The following is a 25,598-nucleotide window of genomic DNA, read 5'->3' as shown; positions in this document are numbered from 1 at the left end:
GTGCGCGCGCTGGGACCGCGGGCACTGGCTGGCTCTCCCGCGCGTTTTCCTGTATCGGCTTGTTAGTTTGCCTCATGGTTAAGCCTGCCCTCCTCCGAAATAAGTGGTGATGCAAGGGTTGCCTCTTCTTGGGTCCCAGTGACAATTTCCTGAGTAGTAGAATCCCATCATGGATACCGCCTGCCCTACCCCACCCCAATTCTATTTTATAGTCTTAATATCGCCAGCCGCAAGCCCCTGCATCTTTAATGAGATGGTTCCCCCCAGACACCACTGCTCAAAAAGTGCTGCCGGGAAAGAGGAGGATGCAGTGCCCCTTTCAACCTGCTGCCTTTAGTCCAAGAATTCTCAGGACTCACCTAGCTAGTCAGGTTTTCAGGATATCCACAATGACTATGCATGAGATAAATTAGCATACAATGGAAGCAATGCATGCAAATTTATCATTTTGTGCATAGTCATCTGGATATCCACAATGACTATGCATGAGATAAATTTGCATACAAAGGAAGCAATGCATGCAAATTTATCATTTCATGCATAGTCATTGTGGATATCCTGAGAACCACTGCTCTCTAGTTAGCTGCCTACTCTGCTTCGTAGAAAATCTGGGCCTGCACAGAACTTCCTCCCCCACATCACCAAGGCAGCAACCCCCCCCAAACCCTAGCTCCCCATAGCTTTTTCCCATTAAGCCTAGATCAATTAGAGCACCCGCCCCTCTGGAGCTGTGCAGAGGCTCCAGCTGTGCGCTCCCATCCCTGGGGGCGAGCTCAGCCCCGGCACCGCCTTTCCCTCCTCCCCCGTCCGCGGTGCCCAGTGGGCAAGGCCGAGGGGGGCGGTCTGTGGATCGGATCTTCCTCCTCCTCCTCCTCTCTCCTGCGCGCTTTCTCTCGCCAGCAGGGATAGAGAGCGGTGGAGGCGGCAGAAGGAGCGTCTCTGGCGCGGAGGTAAGCAGCTGGATAGCGGGCTGTGCATGTATCGACGGGAGGTCGCAGAAGGGAGCGAGAGAGTATGCACCGAGCCCCGGGGATCGGGCAGAGCTGGGTAGGTGCCCGGGGGCGGCTCGATCCTTCCTCCTCCTCCCTCCCTCCCCGCGCGCTGACAGGTGATGGTGCGAAAACCTGAACGCTGCCGAGCGCAGAACCCGGAACCGGGGCTAGCAGGGTTCCTCCTGGCCTCTCCCCGGGAAGGTAGCAAGCTTTAAAGCCGGCTGCATGGCACAATCGGGCCGGCTTTCGTGAAGGCCCCGATCATGGGCGACGGGCTCGGATCGTTTCATTTCTGGGGCACTGTAACGAGGGAGAGTGGAAGTGAGAGCGGCAGCTCTTAACAGGCCGCCTGTGTAATGTCATCGGCGACTCTTGCAATTGCATTTACCTGCGGAAGAGAATTGGTAAAGGCAAATTATTATGGAAGTGCATGTCAGCTGCAAAAGAATGCTTATTTTGCGCTTTCTGTTAAGGTGATGTCATGCTTTTGGGGGCTATGTATGCTGTTTGTCAGTGTGTATCTTTACAGCAGAATGCAGAGAGCTATGTATAAGTATATAGATCTGGATGTGGAAAGCTAGTGTTGATTTTCTAACAGTCCAGGGGGTAGGGGTGGGGGAAACTTTTGTTGTGGTTGGTGTAAGGATTGCATAGAAGCATTATGCTGACAGCTGCCTTTTCGGAATGTCCGGTCAGACCTGCAATTAAATAACTAAAATCAATTGTGAGCATCTGCCATTTTCCTAGACGGGCACGGCATCTCTGTTAGCACAGTGCATGCCATGGAGAATTCAGCTATAAGAAGAGAAATTAATTAAGAGATGGCAGCCACTAGGGCAAGGCCACTCCAGGAAGAGCTTTGTTTGGCTGGGGCCACAAACCACAAGTGTCTCTTACTTAAAGCAGTGCTAGCAAAAGAAAAGTTGTTTTTTGTTTTTACATAATTTAGTAGGTAATCAAAGTAAACAAAATCATTCATATCATAGTAATTTAATAGGTGAGGGTAGATAAGACCAGTTGCACCATCCATTCTGTCTAGTCGCCTTCCTTTTAGGTTCACTTTCTCTTTTTGATAGATGACTATAAATTGGGTGGATTTTTGAATAGAAACCATCTGAGTATATTTACATCTATTGTTTCTGCTTAGCAGTGCAGTAAATGTAAGTATTTGAGTATATTGGAAAATTCATAATTGAGGCAGGCCATACCTTTTATGCTGTTGTTCCCCCTCCCCCAATTCCCTCTAGTTACCAATAACCACACCCTTCTTTCAGTTTCAAAATGCACTTTTATGGAGTGTGTGAAAACAGCCCCAGCCTTAACAACTTGAACATATTTAATATAATAATCGTAGACATACCAAAATCCCACAGGTGCACACCACCGAACTTCGTGGAACCTCGTTAACCTGCACCACCTACCAAACTCCTTAGGTACAAAGCCCACTACCACTGATGCCCAGGTGAGGCGGCTGTCCTCCTCCAGCTCTCTGCTCTGTGATTGTCACCAGGATGGGTCGTGTGCCACCACCTCACCTACACCCAGGCCGCCCTTGCAGCCTTGTAAGGCTGCCCTTCCGTGGCCTGTGTAACCAGCAGTCGCTTGACCTGACCACCTGTAGGCCTCCCCAAGATTACCCATGCCATGGTCTTGGGAGTTTGGGTGACCAAGTGCCCAGTTTTCGACCGGACAGCCTGGTTTTGCAGCCTGTTGTGTAAAAAAAACGGTCAGGTAAGGCCAGGGGCCAATCAGTGGTGGCATCCTGACTGCGCTCCAATCGCCTGCCTGCCTTCGTGTCTCGTTTTGATTCCTCCTCCTCTGCCTCTCCTACAGCTTTGCGGCACTTGTTGCTACTTCATGCTGGCCTCCTGGGAGTCGCGAAGTAAGAGGCGAGTCAACTGAGCTCCAAAGACAGGCAGGAAGAATCTGCCTAGGGAAAAAAAAATTTACGCTCAATTTAAAAGGGGAAAAGGGCTGCGGCCGGGTGTTGGTTGTAGGCCTTGTATTATTTTGTATCATCTTTTTCTGGCCCTGTTGCCATCCTTTCAATGGCCAGGTATACTAAACGTTTTCCTTGTGAACAGAAAATAGGAAAAACTCTTTGGTTCTTGTGGCCTAGTGTCCTTACAAAGGTATTGTTGCCAGAACTGAACACAGTACTGCAGTTGGGTTCTTATTAGAGGCCTATGAAAGGCACTATTGCTTTCTCTTACTTGATGGTACTTCTCCATATGCAACCAAGCATACTGTTGACCTTGATGTCATTTGAAATATTTCTCCTATATCTTCCTTGTTCGACAGTTTCCAGTTCTTGTGTTTCTAACTAATGTTCTGGACATAGCGGAAAATAAGATGGAGTAAATAAAAGTTATAAAGCAAATATAATGTTAGGAATTATTAGGAATGTAATGAAAATAAAACAGACTATGATAATACCTTTGTACTGTGTACAGTTCTGGTCACTGCATCTTAAAAAAGATACAGCAGAACTAGAAGAAGAATGATAGAGGTGTTTAAAATCATGAGAGGTCAAGAACGGGTAGATGTGAATCGGTTATTTAGTCTTTCAGATAATAGACTAGGGGGTACTTCATGAAGTTAGCATGTGGCACATTTAAAACTAATCGGAGAAAGTTCTTCTTCACTCAACGCACAATTAAACTCTGGAATTTGTTGCCAGAGGATGTGGTTAGTGCAGTTAATGTAGCTGTGTTTAAAAAAGGATTGGATAAGTTCTTGGAGGAGAAGTCCATTACCTGCTATTAATTAAGATGACTTAGAAAATAGCCACTACTATTACTAGCAATGGTAACATGAAATAGACTTAGTTTTTGGGTACTTGCCAGGTTTCTTATGGCCTAGATTGGCCACTGTTGGAAACAGGATGCTGGGCTTGATGGACCCTTGGTCTGACCCAGTATGGCATGTTCTTTTGTTTTTATGGCAACTGAAATAATAAAAGAAGTAGAACAGGTTAACTATGAGAAAAGGCTAAAGAGGGTTAGGGCTTTTCAGCTTGGAGAAGAGATGGCTGAGGGGAGATATAATTAGAGGTCTATAAAATCATGAGTGGAGTAGGTAATATTAAATTGGTTGTTTACTCTTTCAAAAAATACAAAGACTAGGGGATGCACCTTGAAGTTAGTAAGTAGCACATTTAAAACAAAATAGGAGAAAATATTTCACTCAACACAAAATAAAGTTCTGGAATTTATTGTTGGACGATCTGGTAAAGGCAGTTATCACTAGATATGAAGGAGGTTTGGACAAGATACTGGAGAAAGTCCATAAACAATTATTAACAGAGTTGGGGAAAGCCCTTATTTTATCCCTTGGTGTTTAGAAGCATGGGATCTCTTTATCTAGGATCCTGCCAGGTACTTGTAACCTGTATTGGCCATTGTTGGAGACAGGTTGTTGGTCTGACATATTTATAGCAGTTGTTTATGTTCTTATGTTTTCTGACAGGTTCTTTCTCTTTGTGAACTTGTGTCCTGCATTTTACTTGGTTCTAGGCATTGCATATTCTCTAGTACTGTTTCTGTACTTTTGCTCATTACGGAGTTAAACTATAGGGTGTGTGGTTGCCTGTTTGCTTCCTTTATCTTTATTAGGATTTGTTAATCACTTAAACACAATAGCACAAAGCGATGTACAAACTAAGCATACATCATTCCAAACATTTATGTAAAATAACTAAAATAGACCATTCATAAAACTGCGTATCAGGACATAGTAACATGTGAAGGTTGAAAAAGACCAACCTATCAAGTCAGACTGTTCCGTTATTCCTATCTGTACTGCAGTGGTGTATGCCAGGTGTAAAAGCATGACCGTTCATAGGATGACCCTCCCTTTTTCCAGTCTGTTTTTTATTTTCTTCTTCCTTGGTTCTCCACCCTCCTGGATAGATGAGCATATGGGATCCCATAAGTAATCCAACAACAGACTCCCTCTCCCTCCCCCAATTCGTCTTACATCCAAGCTTTATAGTGTTCTAAACGTCTAAAACGAGAGAGGCTCTTGTCCAACTGTCTGGGCTCTTGGGTCCCTCCAGCCATGGCCCACCTGCTGCTCTCCCCCTTCTGCAAGAGCAAGTGAGGGGCACAGCTGGTGCATTCTTGAGCTCTTCCAGAATCCCAAGGTGTGCCCAATGGAGCCCCATGGCCATAGCCACTCTCATTAGTGTCAGTACTTCCTCCGTAATTTGACTTGTGGTTATTTTACATTTATCAGTGCTATGTCCTATTGTGAGTCTGTTGCTTTCCCCTTTTTCTGTGAATACTGAGCAAAATAACTTAAGATTTCTGCCTTTTCTTGTCCTCCCAGTTTTTCCCTGTATAGGGTAGATTTTTCAAAGGATTTCTGTGCGTAAAACCAGCCTTTTGAACCAAGATTGGAATCAAATTATTTATTTGAATTTTAGAAAAAAAAAAGCAAAAGCTTGGTTGTTTATATTATAGTTGGGGAGGCTGGGTGCTTCTATATAGGAGTGCTCGTATTATGCTGTTATTACTGGTTGTACTTGATCATGCTGATTATTTTGCTGGGAACTATTTTTTTTTTTACTGTATTTTTATTTTAGTTTTACTGTTTTATTATGTTTTGATGATGTACACCACCTTGACCAGGTCTGGTACCTGATTTAGTGGTCCATAAGAATCCAGAAATAAATAAACTCACAGAGGCCGGTGCGTGTAAAAGTTCACGCACAATTCCATTTATGTTCGAACGAGAGGTGCTCTTCCAGGGTGGAGATGGATTCCCTAAATCTAGACACATGAAATTTTACCTGCTCGGGAGCAGGTGCAAGTTTGCGTGCATATGTCTGGGTGCTGGCTGGGAACTGTAGGATAGCCGAGCCAATCTCCATATGCTGGAGGCAGGAACCACACTGACTCCAGCTGCCTTCATGTGACTTCAACTTTATTACATTTAGCAAAATAAACAAGAGAAGACCTGCCTCTCTTCTGGCAATGTACTGCCACAAGCCTGGCTTACCAGAAAGGGTTCAGGAGCTTCTCCTGGAGATTCAGTGGACTCCTCTTCCTAGCTGGGCTCTGCCTCTTATCCTGCCTACAGAGCACTAGCCTGGTCCCGCACAGGTTAAGGAGGGGTAATAGAGCCATTCCTTTACAGGGACATCTGCAGATTTTAAAAGCAGACTGGGATATGAAAATTCAGACTGAATTGGGAGGGCTGTTTAAAAATGACCCATTGTGTTACTTTTTGCCTCTTCTGCTTTTTCATCTCTTATACATCTGAGGAAGGCTTTATCTCCTCTTATCGATTGGGCAATTTGCTCGTCTAAACAATCTCTGTATCTTTGTTTTTCCTCCTCATTCTGGCTGTCCTTTTGCTTGTAGTGTTTTGGGCTTTTTTTGTTTTATAAAAGCAAAGACTACATTTGTTCTACCTCCTTAAAGAACCAGATCAGTTTCTTTCTCTTTCTCCTTTTCCCTTTGTTAACCTGCCATATAAGACTCAATGCCTTCCTCTTATTGCCGGTCAGGGTTCCTCCATACCCTTAAACTCTCAAATTCCCAATAAAACCTTCTGAACATTATCGTTCATCTTTAAAATTAGCTTCTGAGGTTCAAGACTCCAGTTTTAGTTCAGGTCAGAATGTAATATTGAATCACCCAGTGCAATGATCGTGTGACCCGAAACCTGTCTCCATTTGTCAGGACCAGACCACGACATAGCCTCCCCTCGCGTTTCCTGAAGAATGCCCCCTGTAGGACAATCGGGATCTCTCTGCTCCTCGTCAGAGTTGCAGGATGTAGGCTCCACTCCCCATCTGTTAGACTGAAGCAGGACCTCTTCTTTGCTCACCAGCTTGGAGGTGTCCCTTTTAGTTAGGCTATAATCTACCCCCTTCCCCTGTACTGGAGGGCGCTATAATGCACCAATCATTTAAGCAGAATTTCTCCTCTGTTTTTCTAGAGCAACCCACAATAATTCATCTTCTTCCTGCTTTCTTTTTATTTCAATGGCAACTATTGTGTTACTCATATAAAGAGCTCGCTCTTTTTCTGAATTGATTCTCACCTGAGTTGGTCACCTCCCAGTCCTGGTTTCCAGTACATCAAGACTCTGACTGCAGCTGTATCCAAGGCTGCCTCGGCCACGGTGGCCGCCAGGTCTGTGATTTTTTTGATTTTTTTTTTTTTTTAACACAGCGTTTCCACACATGACTCTACAAGATGATTCTCTGCCGCCTCCTCTTTATTTAGATTACTTCTTAATTTTCCATTAATTTACTTTGACAGCTATGTTGCTGGTATATTGCTGTCTGATTTTGTTAGGGGCTTTTATCCCTAAGGTTTTTCCTCATCTGTTTTAACTTGCAAGGAGAGCACTTTGCACCCCTCGCTCTTGTCTAGTTTAAGTAGTACTTGGCAGGCTAGTGAAGGACTACAATACCCGTCTGGGATAGATGCAAACTAAGGGGGTTATTTTCTAAGCACTTATAGCACGCGCAAAGGGCCTTATCGCGGCGGTAAATTTTAAAATTGGGGGGGGGGGGGGAGGAGTCAGCAGCAGTAGCGCAGGGAACAACACCACCTTTTACGGTGGCGCTCTGCCCGCGATAGCCTGCAGCCGCCCGCACCGCAGCAGGTGAAATTGCACCGTGGTAGTGCGATCGGCTGCGGGCTATTGCCTGCTATAGCGCAGGCTTCATCGTTCCGCATGGAATGATGAATCCTGGCCTAACTCTCTTTTGTGAAGACCTCTAGCCTCCCAGATATGTTCCCAGTCACCAATTTAGTTGGACCTTCCCTGCACCAGTCTTTCCACCATGCATTCAGGTTCTTTATGAGCGCAGTCCGTTTACTTCTCTGTTGTAGGGCATGGAGCACATCTGAGAGAGGCATGGATTTTCCTTGAACCGCACTTGAATCGTTAGCTTTTCATTGGTCGCTGCATGTACAGTGTTATCCACTTCCCTTCCCTTTTGCATGTTTCTAACCAACCTTTGGACTTTGCCTGTCCCTGCAAGCCTGAGGCACTTGGAAGGAAAAGGACTTCCCTTTATATCCTAGTTCTGTGCCCCTCACTGTGGCGTCCCCTTTCCTTTTGGATTCCTCCATCTCTTATAACATCCTTCCTACCCCAAACACCCTCATCCGCTTTAATCCTCTTGTGGCTGTACCCAGACGTTGCTTCTGCACGCTGGGCACAGGATTTTCATTTCTGTAACAAAGCACGGCAGACTGCTGTCTGCTCTTCCTGAGTCTACAGTAAGATGAAGGCTGCTTTTTTTTTTTTTTTTTTTTGAAGGCTTTTGTACCATTTTTATTTTGTTCCCAAGGCAGCAAAGATTTTGGAAACTCTTTCTACTCGTGAACTCCTAGGATGAAGCTAAGTAACCATGTCAATGATAAGGGTGGAGTAGGAGTATGGCCCAAATGGCAGAAGAGGGAACTTGGAAAAGAAAGTAGATTTACTGCCGTTCTTGACTTTACTTTTTAACTTGCCTGGAGCACATGTCTGGACTGGCGAGTATATCTATTCCTATATCTCTCTCTAGGTATAGATATAAAAATGTAAAACGCCCATAATGAAAGTTGTGAGTAAGGTATAAAAGAAAGGGGTAAGTATAGAAGAAATAAAATGTATTGGGGTAAAAGGGGAAGAGACCTAGGAATAAGACAAGGCATTAATAAAATGCAATAAATAGGCAGGGTTGGTATTTTGAAAGTCATAGTTGGCATTGCTTTCTAGCAGTCCCCCTACCTAGATCCCTGCAAAACTTGCCCATCCCGTTGCTCTTTCTGCCTTGGTGTTCTTCCCCTGTGGTCTTGCCCAAAGAGACACTGATTGTAGCTTTATTTCGAATACATGGTGCTTAACTCTAGCATTGCCACACCCCATTTTTTAGAAACCTTTTCCCTTTAGGTCGCCCATGAACTGATTATTTTGTACTTTTGTGTGGATTGAGGTAGCATTGAAGGTTTGTTTGGCGCTCTGCATAGGAGCCCCACAGTTTATTTCTGTTTTGTCATAGTGGGACTGGCTAAGCGGAAGGCAGTTTCATACATTTCGGGAGTAAGGATGGATTTAAGATTGGGCCGCCTGTAGGCACTTTTGGTGTTTTTCACCCCCAATCTTCCGTGTAAGGGTCTGTTAAAGGGCAGCGGAGGGCCGTCCTCTGCCGAATGAGATTCAGGCAGCAAATCTTAGCCGGCCTGCCGCCCCTAAATGTTTGCTGATCTAGGCACAGAAATGTAAAATCTTAGTGGGTTTATGTAGTCTGAGGCTGATATTCAGTACTATTTAGCCAGATAAATAGCAACTTATTCGGCTAAGTGGCAGCGGCTGAATCTCTGCTGTAATCAGTGGTCAACACTTAGCTGGATGAGTGGTGGGTGGGATGTGGGCAGATTGGGAAAGGAGCAGCTTATCCGGTTAATTTAGCTGGATAAATACCAGTATTCTGACTTATCCAGTTATGTTAGACCTGCTCAATAGCATGTCTAACATTATCCAGATAAGACCAATCACCCCTAAATGTCGTTGTCTCTTGGATTTACTTGCCAGTTAGATAACCATAGTGCTTTGAGGTAGTCCTTAACGTATAAAGAGAGCAAACTGCTTGCTTTTGTGTCAGCCCTTTTGTTTTTCTCTGGTAACTAAGGCACTCTTTCCAGCTCTAAGCCTAAAACATAATAGTAATAAAAAAAAAAAAAAAAGCAAAACAATTACTACATGCATGCAATTACCATTCCTAATATTTTTATAGGTGAATTCTTCAGAAAAGGAAAATGAAATACTGCTTTGCTCCATCCAGAAAGAGCTGCTTAGGAAAACCACCTGCTTGCCCTGAACACGATGCGAATTAATGAACTACTTGCTAAAATGGTTCCCTTGCCACTTATTTCAGCAGCTGGAACACGCTGTGCCACCCCAAAAGTTGTTGGCAGCTGAAAGTGCCCCTGTGCTGCTGCTGGCTAGCTCTCACCTGTGCAGGGCTACCTAGTAATGGCAAGTTTCAGAATTTATCTTCCAGATCCACTTGGTAGAAAATGCTGCTTTGGGATTTGGGGGGGGGGGTCACATACCATCCTGCAGGAAGCCTTTCAGTGAGATAAATACAATGAATATGCATGAGAGAAATTTGCATACACTGGGTCTTCGAGGTGTACAAATATAGATGGCACCTGCGTATTTACTGTGGAAATCCTGACATCTTGACTGGCAGTGGGATCACGAGAGCAGTGGGATCACGAGACCTTCCAGCTCCAGGTTTTCCAAACCTGGAGCTGGAAGGTCAACAAAATACCAGCACTATTAAATTGTATATCTTGAAGGTTGCCCCTTAAGCTTCTTGTACATTCGGGTGTTTTTTTGTTTTTTTTTTTTTTACAAAATTTCTATTTAATGGCAATCTAATATGCTTTTGATTATTGCATTTTTATATACATGGGGCTTCTTTTAGCACTTGCCTGTTGCAACTCCTACAGAAGTTTAAAAAAAAAAAAAAAAAAAAGAAAAGCCCTAAAGTTGTAAACCTAGTTAATCTATCCAACACTTCAACTGGAAATACAGGTCTGGGGACGTTTGCAAGGTACACGAAGTAATTTGTGCTAAAATCTGATGATAGAGAGAGTTGCTTCAATTAAGAAGATGCTGCAGTTAAAATTCAGAATAGAAGCCTGCAGCTTTAACCTCCATTTATAAAACTACCCAATTATAAATTATTTAAATTAAAATTTCAGTGTGACATACAGACGCTAAATAAAGTTGCTTTTTTTTTACTCATTATATATATTAATACTGTGCTGTCTCATTTATGTCTGTTTAATTTGTTTTGCAACCCATACTGGTTGCTGGATTTCTTCCTTTATACACGGTATAGGGTGAAACCCTGGGAGCATCTGTGCAGTCTTTCCGAGCTGGAAGTTCTGTTCCTAGGGCTTGAAATACAGATCGGTCCCCGTGCCTATTTAATCTTCCTCTTAATGGAAGCTATCACCTGGGGTTTGGGTGGTGGAGTGCTGTGGCCAGCAGCTCATTCAGTACTGAGCACATCATCCGATGGCAGGGCCCTGCTGACCTGGGCCAGGTGTCAAAACACCATTTATGCTCCCTGCAAGACTTCAAAGACCCTCCTTTTTATTTTTATTAATCTGAGACAGTTTATAACTCTAGTGTTTTTGTGGCAGATCTAAAAATGAGCCTGAGAACGGTAAAAAAAAAAAAAAAATGTACTAAAGGGAGAAAAGCTTTTTAAAGAGAGAAGATGAGACAGCAAAGGAATTTGGTTCTGAAGAGAAAGCAGGGTGTGTGTGAGCTTTGTTTTGTATTTTTAAAGTTAGGTCAGGATATAGCGAGTTGGTTCTTGCACAAGGGGCAATATGAAAAACCTGAAGCGCGACTTGATACGTGGGGGAGGGAATGGAGGTAGCGTGCCAAATAAGTGCAGAGAACACAACTGGCGATTATGGTCTGTGCTGTGATCTGTTATGGCATGGGAGTGGGTATGTGCGCACCTACTTAGTTTGAGAAGATTTAGGCTGCTGGGAGACTCCTGGGCAGTCTGTCCTCCTTCCCATTTCCAGGATTCACCGTTTTTGGTCTCCCGGAGCAGCAGTGCTGGTGAATAAAGAGGGAGGAGGCGTATATGTGCTTGCTAGGCCCATAGCGGCTCCTGTTCCTTCCCTCCCTGTACTGCTTGTTTTGGGTTCAGACGGGTGGCCTGTGAAGATGCTGCGGGGGGAGGAGGCGCTGCCTTTTGGGACGGTGAGCATGCACAGGCTTCCAGAGTTCCTGTGACCTGTCCTAGCTGCTTCTTTGCTTTTGGGCTTCGTTTGCTCAGTTAGGCAAAAAAATAAATAAATAAAGTTAAATCAATGATTTGAGGTTGGGGGGGGGGGGGGGGGGAGATGAAGTCTGGGCAGGGGGTTGAGTGGGGAGAGTGAGGAGGAGAAACAGAGAGGGTAAGGAGGAGAGCCAGAGAAGAGAGCGGAGGAGGAGGTGTGCTTGGTGACTTAAAACAGTGGGATCGCACCACAAGAAATAAGAAATTGCCATGCTGGGTCAGACCAAGGGTCCATCAAGCCCAGCATCCTGTTTCCAACAGAGGCCAAACCAGGCCACAAGAACCTGGCAATTACCCAAACACTAAGAAGATCCCATGCTACTGATGCAATTAATAGCAGTGGCTATTCCCTAAGTATAATTGATTAATAGCAGTTTATAGATTTCTTCTCCAAGAACTTATCCAAACCTTTTTTGAACCCAGCTACACTAACTGCACTAACCACATCCTCTGGCAACAAATTCCAGAGCTTAATTGTGCGTTTTATTTCATGGGTATACAAGAGCCGAACAGTGAATATAGCTCTTCCCAATGTCCTTGGCAAACTTCTTGTAAATGCATCTCTGTAAACAGGTTTGCCCTAGCACCCGGTTCCTCACTTGTTTTGTTCATTAACATTCTGTACCATTTGACTTTCATTTGGTCTCCACTGTTGTAAGGCGCCATAAAGAAATGAATGAATTGAGGCTGCAAGCGACTGAATTGATGGCCGATAGAGGCTTTGCATAAGTGAAGCAGCATACTAAGAAGGGATATGCAAATAGTGAGCTGTGTGGAAGCACAGAGATCAGATTTAAAGGGGAAGGGATAGAACTGCACAGGCTACAGTGGAAATAATTGCAGTAATTAAGATGTAAGAGAACCAAGTTTTGTACCAGTAGCTTAATTAAAATATAGAACAAAGTAGTTTGGTAAAGATCATCATTTGTTTATATCATGTTTTTTTAGCTCTATATTGAAATCAATGCACAGAGCATGAAGAGAGTAATATGGAAAGGTCCAGTACGTTTGTGGCTGCAAGGGGGGGGGGGATGAGCACATAGGATAAGTAACAGGCATGAATTACCATAAGGAAATAGTCACATTTCAGGTGGGGTATGGACCACATTTGTTCTGTTTAAGGCAACGGCAAGGAATAACAGTTTTTCAGTGCTGGTAGCAATGGTTCTGAGCAGGGGGGTTCAAAGAGGCTGACATTTAATTTCCTGACCATTAGGAGATCTGGAGCTAGTCTAATGTTGGGTGGTGGAGACTTCCATAGGGTTGGGACAGAAGCTAAGAAGGTTTTTTTTTTATTTTTCTTGTGGCAGTGACTCATATTTCCATAGGGGCTGGCATGACTGGGTGGGTTTGTAGTAGTGAGCGTGCTCACTTTTCTGATGGCTAGTATTACTCAATGGTGCCGTGCCAGCATGGTCCAGGACCCTGGACTTGGGTCACTACGGAACTCCAGGTCCGGGACTATACTGGCACGGCACCGTAGACACACTAGCCCCCAGAAATGTGGCTTAGCTTTTATTCCAACTTTGACCCAGGAGTCCATGCATAAAGCTCTGGGCTACCCCAATCCAGGAACCTAAAGTCTGAGGAACTCTGCCCCAGGGCTGTCCTACCTTACCCTATACTTACCTTTCTTGGCTGCTCCTATCTTCTGTGTTGGCACACTGTTCCTGTTGCGGCCAATGTAATGAGGTTGAGTGCATGTTTTTACATTAGCACAGATTTTTTTAAACTCCCAATGCATTAGCATACCATTAGCTTACTGCATTGGCAAAGATGTGAACTCCCGTGCATGAGTAAAGAGAATATGCGCTAAAAGTTAGCTCTCGTTTTTTAGTCACGTTTTATTGCATCAGTCTCTGTGCTAGATTTCCTTTTTCCTTTTACCTTTGCAGGATCCGAGATGGTTTACTTTTGGATCCCTCGTTATTGACTTTTTTGAGTGATTTGTATTTACATCTTTTAGCATGTTCGTTTGTTATTTTAAACTCTAGGTAGGGAAGTGGCTAGAAGTGGCTAGAAGTTGGAGGCAGCCATGAAATCGAGCACATCTAGAAGAAAGGAACGATATGCAAAAATAAGAGAGCTGGCAATAAATGGAAGAGCTACCTCAGTAGAAAGGTGAAATCTTAAGCCCAGTAGAAGGGGAGCTGAGAGAGAACAGAGCCCTCTTGGAGGCCTTTTAAAAAGAATGAAAATAATGACATCGAGGGAGGGATTTTCAAGACGGGTGTAAATCTTGCGGTAAATATCAGAAGCGTAGCAAAATATGTGAACCTTAAACTGGAAGGGAGCTCTCTTAGTCTGTGTCGTCATGTTTTGCCATTTGTAAAGATATTTCCCTTAAGTCGACAGTTGAAGGGCTTCAAGAAGGGAGCAAGATATATGAAAGATGGTTATTCAGAAAAGAAGCTGGGAGATGGAGGGGAGGGTAGGGATTCCCAAACCTTTTGCCAATTGACCCCATTTTAGCGCTTGAAAATTCACAAGGCCCCAGAGGTTGGCGAAAACAAATTAGCAGGAGTAGAACCCATCACCAACAATTCCTCCACTCTCCACGCTCCCCATACTCCAGGTGATCTCCTATGCCATCCTCCACACTCTGCAGTCAGTCCTCTCTCTCAACCTCCCTATCCCATCTTCCTTCTCACCCCCTCCAGCCATTTTCATATTACCCCAGCTGATCCTCTCATCCCAAGCCATTCTTATAAATCCCCAATTGATCCTGTCATCCCCTCCCTCAACTCCTCCCTTAATCTCTTCTCACATCTCCCAGTCAATCTTCTATCATTCATCCTCTCTCACTCTCCACCTGATTCAACCCTCAAACCCCTACTGCATCTGATCTCCCCTCCAAACATCCCCCCTGGCAAGGGTCAGTGCATTTTCCATTAGGCCGTCCCGAGTCAAGGTGGCTGAGAACTGATGGGAAGAGAGGACAGACTGATGACATTTTTCTCTTGGGTAGGTTCAATGGTAGATGAGAGAGGAGCAGTGGATGTCTCTCTCCCACTCATGCAATCTCAGCCACATAAACTAAAATAAGGGCAGTGCCTGTGAGCACTCGCTGGTTGAAAGGCCCCCATGCTGACTTCCACTATTAATGCTGCTGGCCCCTGAAGAGTGCTGCTGCTTGAGGCCCTTGTGACTCCAGCTGAAGGTTTTGTGACCCACAGTTTGGGAAGCCCTGGTGTAGGGGCAGGAGCCAGAAGGTGGGAGTTCAGGTGCAGTACAACCCCTGGTAGCTGCCACTCAGCTATCTGGAGTGCTCTCCTAACAGGCATCTTGCCTAGGCAGCCCCTTCTGGGAGGGGGAAATGGCAAAGGGGGGGGGGGGGGTTGGATTAGGTGACAGATTCCTTTTTTTCTCTGCTGTGCTGTGTCTGCTCCAGTATCTCCACTTTCCTGTATAAGATGGGAGGGTAAATGACAGGAAGTAGTGGGCTCTCTGATAAGCTGCATGCTTGATTACCTGGCGCAGTCTGTTCCCCACGTGTGCTGGATAATGGTACTTTTACTGTATATGGAAAGCTGCATAGGCCAAAATTGAATCTTCAGTTTGAAGCATTTTGTGAGAAGCTCTGTAAAGAAATAACTATAACAATGTGTTCTTCTGTTCCTTCTGGACAGGAGCAGTCACTCTCATCCAGCCCTTACATGGAGGCAAGGGGTGCGGGGGGGTAGGGGGTGATAGAACCACAAGTCCAAACTGCACACACCTCTCTCTCCTTCATTGAATTCGGCCCCAACTGGCAGTCGCAGCAGATTGGTAGCCAAAACACCTGCTCTGGTCCGCCCATCCACACAGTGACATGAAGAGGCCGCATGGGGGTTGGTTAGTGAGACTTGTGCAGCCCCAAAGAGACCCACTAGCATTTGAAGCTGCCATTCTGATGGGGGAGGGGAGGCAGCCGCCAACTTCCACAGCCAGAAACAACCAGCCGTATCCCCCCCTCACCCAAGTCTTGAAAAGCACAGATGTGCTTTTTTTTTCATAAATATTTCTGTATTCACTTGCCGGAAAGGAAGGCTGCCCGCTCTGCACCCACTTCCACTACGCCACGAGGCTGGGCACGTACCAACCTACATACACCCCCGAGGCCGCCCCATGCCCCCACACGGCCACCCGCGAAAACAGGAGGCCAGAGGTCCGCACAAAAAATGAAGAGCCTGCCAGGTTTGAAAGGCAGGCGCGTGCACGTGGTGGGGGCCGAAGCACAGCCCCACCCGATGCTGAATAGGCTAATAAACAGCCCCCATGAGCTGGTGCACAGGACAAGGATTTCACTGGGCAACAATGAAAGTGTTACTGACCTAAAAAGGTCCTACTCTGTAGTATCTTGATGTGCTGAACACGAATATGACCATGAAAAGTTTTTATTGGCTCTCGTTTTGAAGATATTTAATATAGTTCACGTTCTATGTTTAGTCATGTAAATGTATCCAGTAGGACTGTAAATAAGCCCGGAATGATGTTAATATTGCATAAACCCATCATGCACACATCATCCAGAGTTTATTACATCATTTTCTGATGCAATGCAGTTCTACTGCCATGCTGCTGCTGAGTAAGCTGACGTCAGCAGTGTACTATATGAGGCCCAGTCAGAAAGGGTGAGCATTTGAAATATTCATGCTGGCTGACTACAGCTGGACCCTCCGCAGAGATGCTCCCGAACAGGTGTACAAGAGACAAGCAAAGAAATCTAAGACGTAGTCTATGACTTCATTTTTCAAACGGTATTAACCGTAGGTCTCCTACTATTGGCATACAATTCAAGATGTAATTATGTTATTGCATATTACAAAAAAACTAGAGCCAATTTTGCATTTTCACAGTCACATTCGTGTTTAGCACATGGAAATTTATAAGAATTGACTAATTTCATTTCCGTAACATGACTTTTGTGAAATTTTGTTGCCCAGTGTTTGGGAAGGGCTGTGGCCAGACGGGAGGAAGCAACCGCCTGGGGACAGGGCACCTTCCAGTGCAACTCGGCTGGGAAGCATGGAGCTGCAGCAGGAAGGGAGAAGGTGTCGGTACCGAGCAGAAATGCCAAAAAGAAGAGGCTGGGGGGTGGGGCCAGCCCAAACTCATATTGTGGTTGCTGGTCCACCCCCTCAGCCTCCCCATCCATATGGGGATGGGTCGGCTCCTATAACAATATATATTTTTCTTCTATTGTACATAGCCTCGATGAAAGTCTTATTATTATATTTTTTTTTACTAGCATTTCCCTGCCCTGTTGCCTTTATCTTGAATTGTTCTCATCCTCCTACTGAAATCATTCTTGGCTTCATTTCAGGAAGAGCTCTTGTGGTTGTTCTCCAGGGCATTGCTGGTAATGGACTAAGTTTGATGAGGTCATAGTGCTTGAGTAGTATTAAGTGTTGCTAGCCAGGCTGGGTGCCGTCATCAGAGTACCATGATCCATTCCTGTTTGCTTTGCCCTTTTTTCCATTTATTCTGTAGCAGAGAGAGAAAATCCGAGAACGTTTGCTTATGTGGCTGGCATCGCCGACGGAGGAATCCTGCGCCATAGATTATTTTCTCTATTGGCAGACAGCGCAAACCATCGGATTCTTCATTTCAGTTATTTTCTAGTTTGGTTGCTGCTTACAGAACCATTGGTGCCACCAATGTTTTTTCCTCGTGCCTGACAGTTCAGTTCTGTGATTCTCCCGTGCGGCACTTTGGGATTTCAGGGGTCAGGAGAAACTGAAGGCTTCTCTCCGCTCACCATACCACTTGCCTTTTACGTTTTTGTTTTTTTTTGACATAAGACTGAGAATTATCCAGAGACCTGGAACGGCAGGTAAAGGTTTTTGTCAATGTAACTTTGAGGGGAGTTATGGAGGGAGAAGCCACGTCCTGCATGCACTGGAGCAGGTGGAGAGTGGAGATGGCTGCTCAGCCATGAGTTCTTGAGAGCCAGCTTGGAGATAAATAGGGCATAGGTAAGACCTCTAATAGGGTCTATTTATCAACCCTTCATATGCAGAAAGCCCATTATTGGTAAATAATCCCCATTTGCGCTAACAATAGAGACCTCGTGATAGGAAAAAAAAACGGGGTGGTTCTTGGTATTGGCAAGATTTGGCTGAATTTGTGAGAGATTTCTAGAAGAAAACACATTAAGAAGATAGAAGCAAAACTTTTGGGATAGGAAAAGAGGGTAGAAATAGGAAACATAGGAACATGCCATACTGGGTCAGACCAAGGGTCCATCAAGCCCAGCATCCTGTTTCCAACAGTAGCCGATCCAGGCCATAGGAACCTGGCAAGTACCCAAAAACCAAGTCTATTCCATGTTACCGTTGCCAGTAATAGCAGTGACTATTTTATAAGTCAACTTAATAGCAAGTAATGGACTTCTCCTCCAAGAACTTATCCAATCCTTTTTTAAACACATCTACGCTAACTGCACTAACCACATTCTCTGGCAACAAATTCCAGAGATTAATTGTGCGTTGAGTGAAAAAGAACTTTCTCCGATTAGTTTTAAAGGTAGAGAGGCTGTAGGAAAGTACAGAATTCTCCGGTAGTATCACTTTAAGAGAATGTCTTCCTGCAGGTTAAGAGGAGAGGCCCAGCCAGCAGTGACGTTTATGCCATGGCAGAAGAGAGAAGCCTGGGAAACAAAAAGGCACAGCCGTGTCTTTTCAGCACTGCCGTCTGGCAGCATAAGTGGGAGTCCCAATGTGGAACGTGCAGATGTTACAGAGTCCGGGAGCCTGGCAGGAAGGGAACCAAGACTACCAGACACAGGAGACGCAACATGAAAGATGAGCATGAAACCCGCTCGGGACGGTTGCTGCAGAAACCAGCCTAAGAACTGTGAGAGGAACAAATCCCCCCCCCCCCCCCCCCCAGTAGTTGTGAATGAAGGCTCATGGTACCAGGATCCCAGCACTGAGCTAACAGACAAAGGAGATGGGAGGAACTGTCGGGCCAAACTGTGACCAAATGGGCCACTGAGTGAATGCCAATGAGAGGGAATTCGGAGGTCGGCATGGAGGGAAAAACAGGAAATAGCATTGTCTACGTAGAGCGATGAGACTAAACCGGAGGGGAGAGCTTCAAAAAAGCAGGCTGAGCAGGAAAAGGTCAACACTGGATGCGGGCATTTCTCAATGAATTTGGAGTATTCTTTCCTCTGCAGATCTCTGCCTCACACTGGTGCTGCTGCTGCTTTTACTGTAGCTTGGGTCCTCCCCATCACCTGCCATCATTCTGTAAAACACACATAGCAGCTGAGGAAGGCTGTCCCTGCCGCTGGACCTTTCTCATCAGCTAACTTGTGCCTCCTGCTAACGCCGGTCCTCGATTCTGGCTCCCACTTCCTGCTGCGTATGGCAGTGATGGTGTAAAAGCACTTTTTGTATGCTTCCTGCAGTCTGGTCCCTGTTTTTTTTGTTTTTTTTTCCCCTGCAGATGTACCTCCCACCCAGGCCGATACAGCCAAGCCGCACATTTTACTTTCAGAAATTAGCGCCTACCCAAAGGTAGGAGTTAATTTCTGCCGGCACCGGGAAAGTGCACAGAAAAGCAGTAAAAACTGCTTTTCTGTACACCCTCTGACTTAATATCATGGCGATATTAAGTCAGAGGTCCCAAAAGTTAAAAATAATCAAAATAAAAAAAAAATTTAAAATCAGCCCACGGGTTGAAAACCGGATGCTCAGTTTTGCTGGCGTCTGGTTTCTGAACCCGTGGCTGTCAGCTGGTTTGAGATCCGACGCTGGAAAAATTGAGCATTGGCTGTCAAACCCACTGACAGCCGCCACTCCTGTCCAGAAAGAGGCGCTAGGGATGCACTAGTGTCCCTAGCGCCTCTTTTTACCGCGGGCCCTAATTTGAATCATTATTTTTTTCTGAATCGCGCGCACAGGCTCTCCCGCAATTTTTACTGTATCGGCCTGACAGTATGGTGTGACATTTGTGCCCACTAAACTCTTGCAGCATGAAGTAGAATGAAACAAAAATGACAATTCACCGGGACAATCATAAATGACTCCCAAAGCTCTTATGCTGATCAGATACTAGCAAATAAAAAAACACATGTAGAGAGAGATTGATACGTTGTGTACCAAAAACAGAGATTGGGTGAGCATCAACAAACCAAAAAAAAGTGTTAACAGTATTTCCCCTTTAATGTATATATATTTTAAACCACAAAACCTTCCCCCACCTAGTTCCTTACTCGCTCTTAGTTGTAGCCAGGAAGGAGCTAAGGATTAAGGAGCAGGTTAGTCTGTGGTTTCTCACCGCTATGCTGTTGTGTGGTGTTTTGTTTTTTTTTTAAGGCAAAAACTGTAAACGAGAGATGAGCTGAAAAATTGCAGTGTGTGGCTATGATTTCAGACTTGCACTTGTGGGGGGAGGATTATTGTAGCACAATCTCAGATTGCAATAATAAAAACTCAAGATCGTCGGAGGATTTAATGATTACATCTCCTGGTTTTATTACCCAGGTTGAGCAGTTGTACTCGTAGCCTTCCAGATACTGTGCAGAAACGATTTATCCTCTGGAAGGCTACGTGACATACGCTCAGTCTGAGTGATAAAATCCCAGACTTAGAAGCCCTAATGGTAGATGCAGATTTGGGAATGAGTGCTGTCGGAGATGTGATGTAATGAGTCCTGTGACAGGGACATAGACACACCAGTTTGTAACCTGTGCAGGAAAGGCAGGACAGGTAGAAAAGGTGTAGTAGAAACTGAAATGTAGGGGGAGGTTGGTAGGGTTGCTGGTGGGGAGATTTTTATCTGCCAGATGTTAATTGGAATATTCTACAAGAGAAGTAGGGAGATCCTATATTTCTTTCAAGGTTGGTAACAGAATTCACAAAGGAGGAGGCAGCACTGAACCAGATACTTAAAAATGGGCATGGTGTTTCTAAATGTTCTAGTAGGTGGTCACCTAAGGTCCAGTAAGCATTCGTGTGGTTCTATTGTAATTGCACATTACAGATGGGTCCACCCAAAGGTCTGGGTCCTGGACTTCAAGAGTACCAATTTTAACATGGTGGAATATATTAGGGATGAACTGGTGGGGTGGGAAGATTTTGGTGAAGTGGCAGATTAAAGGAGCCATTGCAAAAGTAACATTGGGGAAAGTAAAAGACAAGTAAGAAGATGGAGTGGCTTTATAAGTGACTCAAAAGGTATAGGCAATAAGATTAGTGTTCAACACGTAGAAATAAGGTAAAGGGAATCTTAAAAAGAGGAGGATGGAATAATATCTGGAAAGTCTAAGTGAGACAGGAAGCAGTCAGACGCAAGCAGAGGAAAATAGCGGAAGCAGTGAAGCAAGACAACCAGACTCTGTTTTAGATGCATTAGTGAGCTTGCAGAACATGGATTGTAAGACTGAGAAATGAGCAGGGAATGTGGGGAGAGGGCGAGGAAAAACAATTATCAACTAAATACGTTTTGCTCACTGAATAAGTGGTTGGAGGGCTACAGATCGGGATATAGGTGGTAGCGGGATAGATGTCAATTGATTTTCAGAGGAGCGGTTTTGCATGGAGCTAGCAAAACTGGCAGTGGTTCAGATAGTAGAATACACTCTGGGTATCAAGAAATCTTGACAGCTCTTTGGTCAGTTCTGTTCAATCACTGGTGACAGAATAATGCCTTACCTTTCTATAAAAGTGGAAATGGGGGGGAAAAGGCTATTAACTACTGGTCAGTTAGTATTAATTTCAGTGATGGGTAAATTGAGGAGTCACTTCTAAAGGAAACCTTAGGGGCAGTATTTGAATCCAGCTGTTATAGGATCTAAGGCAACAATGTTTTCGCCAAGGGAACTCGTGTCACACACATCTGATAGCTTGGCCATCCAATTTAGAAAAAATTGATATATTTATATCTGTTTGATTTATAATCTGCTTTTCAGCACTTCATAGCTGATTAGGTTCAGGTACTGTGGGTATTAAATAGGGGCAGTCAGTGGATGTTGGGTACTTAAGAGTTCAGGAAAGTTTTTGACACTGTTTTCACCCAGGAAGCACAGGCTAGAGATGAGTCCTAAGATGGTAAACTGGGCTACAGACTTGTTGAGTGATCAGCAGCAGAGGGAGGTGGTGAGTAGGGTTTTCAGTAGAGTGCCATAGGGAGCAGGCCTGGGTGTAGGTCTGGTCAATAGTTGCATAAGTGGTATTATAGAGGGGTTAGTAGGAAAGATTGCCTTCTTGCCATAGATGATACAATCTGCAACAGTGCACAAACCAAACTTGAGTGGTGGTTTGGGGTTCCCAGGACCCTGGCATGGTCATGTATGCGAAGTTCTGCAATGTGCGGTATCTCAGCCTCATGTTTAGGAGAAATTCCTGGGGGCATGTTTAGGTCAGGGAGAAAAATGTGTGGATTGTGTTTTCAACTCTGTGTGGTGGTGGTGGTGGTGGTTTTGTTTTTTTTTTCCATGTAAAACATAAAATGGCTGCACAAAAAGCAGATGCAAACCTAAAGCACCCACAGCAACCTTCAAAACGAAAGTTCCCGTGGACCTTATCGCTCAGAAGATTGGTGCAAAGGACTCGTGGACTCTTGTCCTAATGTGGATTGCTGGGAAAATAGTTCCCCAAACGAGCCCGTGGACCCTGCTCTTTTACATTGCCGCCTTTGACTCCTTCGACCTGTCTGGTCTTGCACTTTCTCCAGACGAGAACGTAAAGTTGGTGCTCGGCCTCGAGAGCAGCCGGCAGCTTTATCGTGTGGTCTGGTGAAATTCCTCCCTTCTGCTCAAGCCCAGGGGTGTCACAGCCGGGAGAAGGTGCTCGGGGAAGTCGCTGGAAAGTAAGGTCGACAGTAGGACAATCGTGGGTGGGGGTGGGGGGAAGATGGTTCATAAGCCACACGAGCAGAAGGACGCCCACCCTTCTCGGTGCCTTGCTGGGATGGAGCCAGCAGGAAAGGGATTAGAAAGCTGCTCTACTGAGCCATACAATGCAGAGCAACATGGTTTTTAGCTTTTTGTTTTGTTTTCCCCTTTCCTGCTGGGCCTGCTGGTGTTGTGCTGGCAAGGAGGTATTTTGGAAGTCGTGGGAGTAAGCTGCAAAAATGGTACCAGCATCCAGGCAGCAGAAAGAGAGATTGTGAAAGAAAGGAGGCAGGAGGGAAAAAAAAAGAAAGCGCCACCTGGGGAGCAGCGCGATGGCCGCGCCTTCCTTGCCTCCCCCTGCCTTGTCTTGGCAGCAGGGGAGAAGCTCAGCAAGCGTTACAGCCTTGGACTGGCGCCCGTGCCGTTGCACAAGCGAGCGGAGGGCAGTGGCTCCTGTCGGCATGTTGAGCCCCCATCGCAGTCAATGCTTTGGGTCTTCTCTGCTGCTTTCAAAAGAATGCGATAAAGGTCGGAAAGAGCCGAATCGCAAAACAAACTTCAGGAAATAGAATTCTGTTGCTACAAAATTTTTGCACGAATCGTGGAGAGGTTTTTGAAAGGTGGCGGGCGGGGGTTAATTTGCCGTATGAAATGTGAGGAGGTAGCCAAGCTTCCTGTGGGGAAGAGTAAAGGTCAGAAAGTTCTTAAAGGGGGGATAAGGACGGAGAACCTCCGACACTGCTGAGTGTTTCTCTTCCTTGGGGGCCTTGTATGTTGCAGTGCCTCTTCCCGCCCCCCTGAGAGTGGCTTGTGGATTACATCACGATAGAGAGAGGAAGGATGGAAGCCGACACGGCAGGTTGCAGGCAAAAGGAAAAGCAAAAAATATAAAAAGAAGCATCTGTAGAAGTACGACTAGGATTCAGATCATCTTATATGCACCTAGTTTGCCAAATTGAGGAATACATTCGTTTTCAATCTTTGGAGGATGTTCCAGAAGAATCTGATACTGCAGTAAACACTCGGAAATGTAGCCTTTTTATGTCTGTATGATGTAAAGTTACTAATGTGGCACAGGTTTGTGTGAATTTGTTTAAGGTTTCTTGATATACTTTTTAAAGAGGCAACATTTCAACATGGCCGCCTAGAGGAAGGTTCCTTAAAAATATTTAACTTCTGGTGTAGAGCACTGCCCACCCCTAGAGGAAAATAATATATAATACCAAAAAAAAAAAGTCATTGCTGTAATGTGGAGATGTTCTCTACCATGGCTGACATCTGTGTACTAATGAGGAACTCGCCCTGGCTGGGCACGATGTTAGAACACTTCTCATCGCCCTACAGACACGTTGCATCTTTTGTAATAATAATTACATTCTGAATAAAAGTTCAGTCCAAAAAAAGGTGTGTGAGATGGCTGACACAGCGGCTGCTGTGTCCAATAAAAAAAATAGTCTGAGATGCGGTATGCAGAGATTCCTGTGTCTCGCGGTCAGCGTGAAACTGGGGAGCCCCTCACCAGGCCCCAAGACGAGAGGAGAGCCGTTGTAAGCCTGGTCATCCCCCTTCTGTGACATTTTTGTGGTTTTGCCACTGGTAATATTATTTGGATTAACATAATGCTTTTTATCCAAACTTGATCTGAACAAGCTAAACCATTTATCCCTAGAGAAGAGGATGCATAAGCCTTTTGGGATGTTTATAGTGCCTTTACTGCATGATGGGTCCTGGAGAGGTGAGAGTGCAAGGAACACTTAATTATTTTTCCCAGGTACATTTGGGTAAGCTCAAATGGGGTAGTACAGTGGCTTGGCCAGAGTTGGGGCAAATCAGGATGTCCAGTTTTTCAGGTGTTCTCCTGGTTTGGGATTAAGTGTGATTGATCGTTAGATCACTACTCCCTGCTTGTAGTTCTCTGACAGAGCCCAGCAAGGCACCAAGCATAGGAAGAGGAAAACGCCTGAGCATTCGTGAGAGTACCTACTTTAATTTTCTAAAATAAAAAGTGGGGGTTTTCCACTCTTTGTCACGCAGAGGTTATCCCACCTCCTTTGTGTTCCCTTTGTACTGAGAGAGGTAGCTGGGACTCTGAGGCATTGGAGGGTCCAGTAGGCTTTCACCCCAATTTCCTGGTTTTGCTCTGCCAGTTGTACGTGTCCTGGTGGAATCGCGATGTGCTCATGCACCCTGCATGCCAAAGCAGTGGGAGTCCTAATGGAGTAAGGCATTTGGAAGTAGCAGCACAGGATTTTATTTATTTATTTTAAATTTAATGTAGGGAAGCTTTTCACTAAAGTTATGCATTACAAAGGACTAGAGAAGCATTTTGAAGGAGATGGAGAGGGTTATTGTCCCCTTCAAGGAGATCTGGCTGTATAAACCTCCTCCTATTTTCAAGGATGTATATCTTCTAAATTCTGGTTCAGCTGGGAGGGTTGCGTTAAATTGCTACAGGTGCTATGAAAACCAGTTCTCTCTCCCCTCCTTCCTTCTGCATACTCTTAGGGAGTGTCTGGAAGGAACTGGGAGCTGTCTCTCCAGCCGTTTGGAACTGTAGGAGGTGATGAGGTTTGTTTTGGTTTTTTTTGTCTGGGCCGATCGAGCAGAGGTGGTATTGTCTGTTAGATCTGCTCAAGACCTGTTGGGTTTGAGATTTTTGTAAAGGGGAGATGGGTGTGGAGATTTTGTGGCTGTTATGGTAGGAATGATTGTATATAATCAATTTGTATTATAATATTGAGTTTTTCTATTATATATTTATGTAAGATGAGAGCGGGGTGGTTGTAATGGTGGATATTTCATTATGCTTTATATAGTGTATTTTTGCTTACTTATTATATATTAGGCTGTTCTGTGTTGTATTTTTAGTAATCTGTTGTAACCCGCTTTCAGATCAGTTTCTGCATTATAAATGTGAAATGAAAGGTGGCTAGACTGGACTTGCTGAAAATGTGCC

General features: G+C 44.9%; 1 protein-coding gene across 5 annotated transcripts in view; it reads left to right on the top strand.

Annotated features, from left to right (window-relative positions):
• Positions 1–25,598, top strand: part of C1H5orf30 (chromosome 1 C5orf30 homolog) — a 51,967-nt gene that overhangs the window by 2,244 nt on the left and 24,125 nt on the right. The window contains exon 1 of one of the 5 annotated variants that reach the window (XM_029572435.1): positions 656–950. The exons of 2 other annotated variants lie outside the window; for them this stretch is intronic. The gene's annotated coding sequence lies outside the window, so the exon portion shown is untranslated. Of the gene's footprint in view, positions 1–655; positions 951–13,831; positions 13,939–25,598 lie in introns of those variants that run through there. 2 more of the 5 variants (XM_029572427.1, XM_029572462.1) reach the window with 2 other exon arrangements.

The sequence above is a fragment of the Rhinatrema bivittatum genome, chromosome 1, assembly GCF_901001135.1.
Source record: "Rhinatrema bivittatum chromosome 1, aRhiBiv1.1, whole genome shotgun sequence".
Taxonomy (NCBI): Eukaryota; Metazoa; Chordata; class Amphibia; order Gymnophiona; family Rhinatrematidae; genus Rhinatrema; species Rhinatrema bivittatum.
Note: the sequence above shows the minus strand (reverse complement) of the source record. Positions and strands in the feature narration are given on the sequence as shown.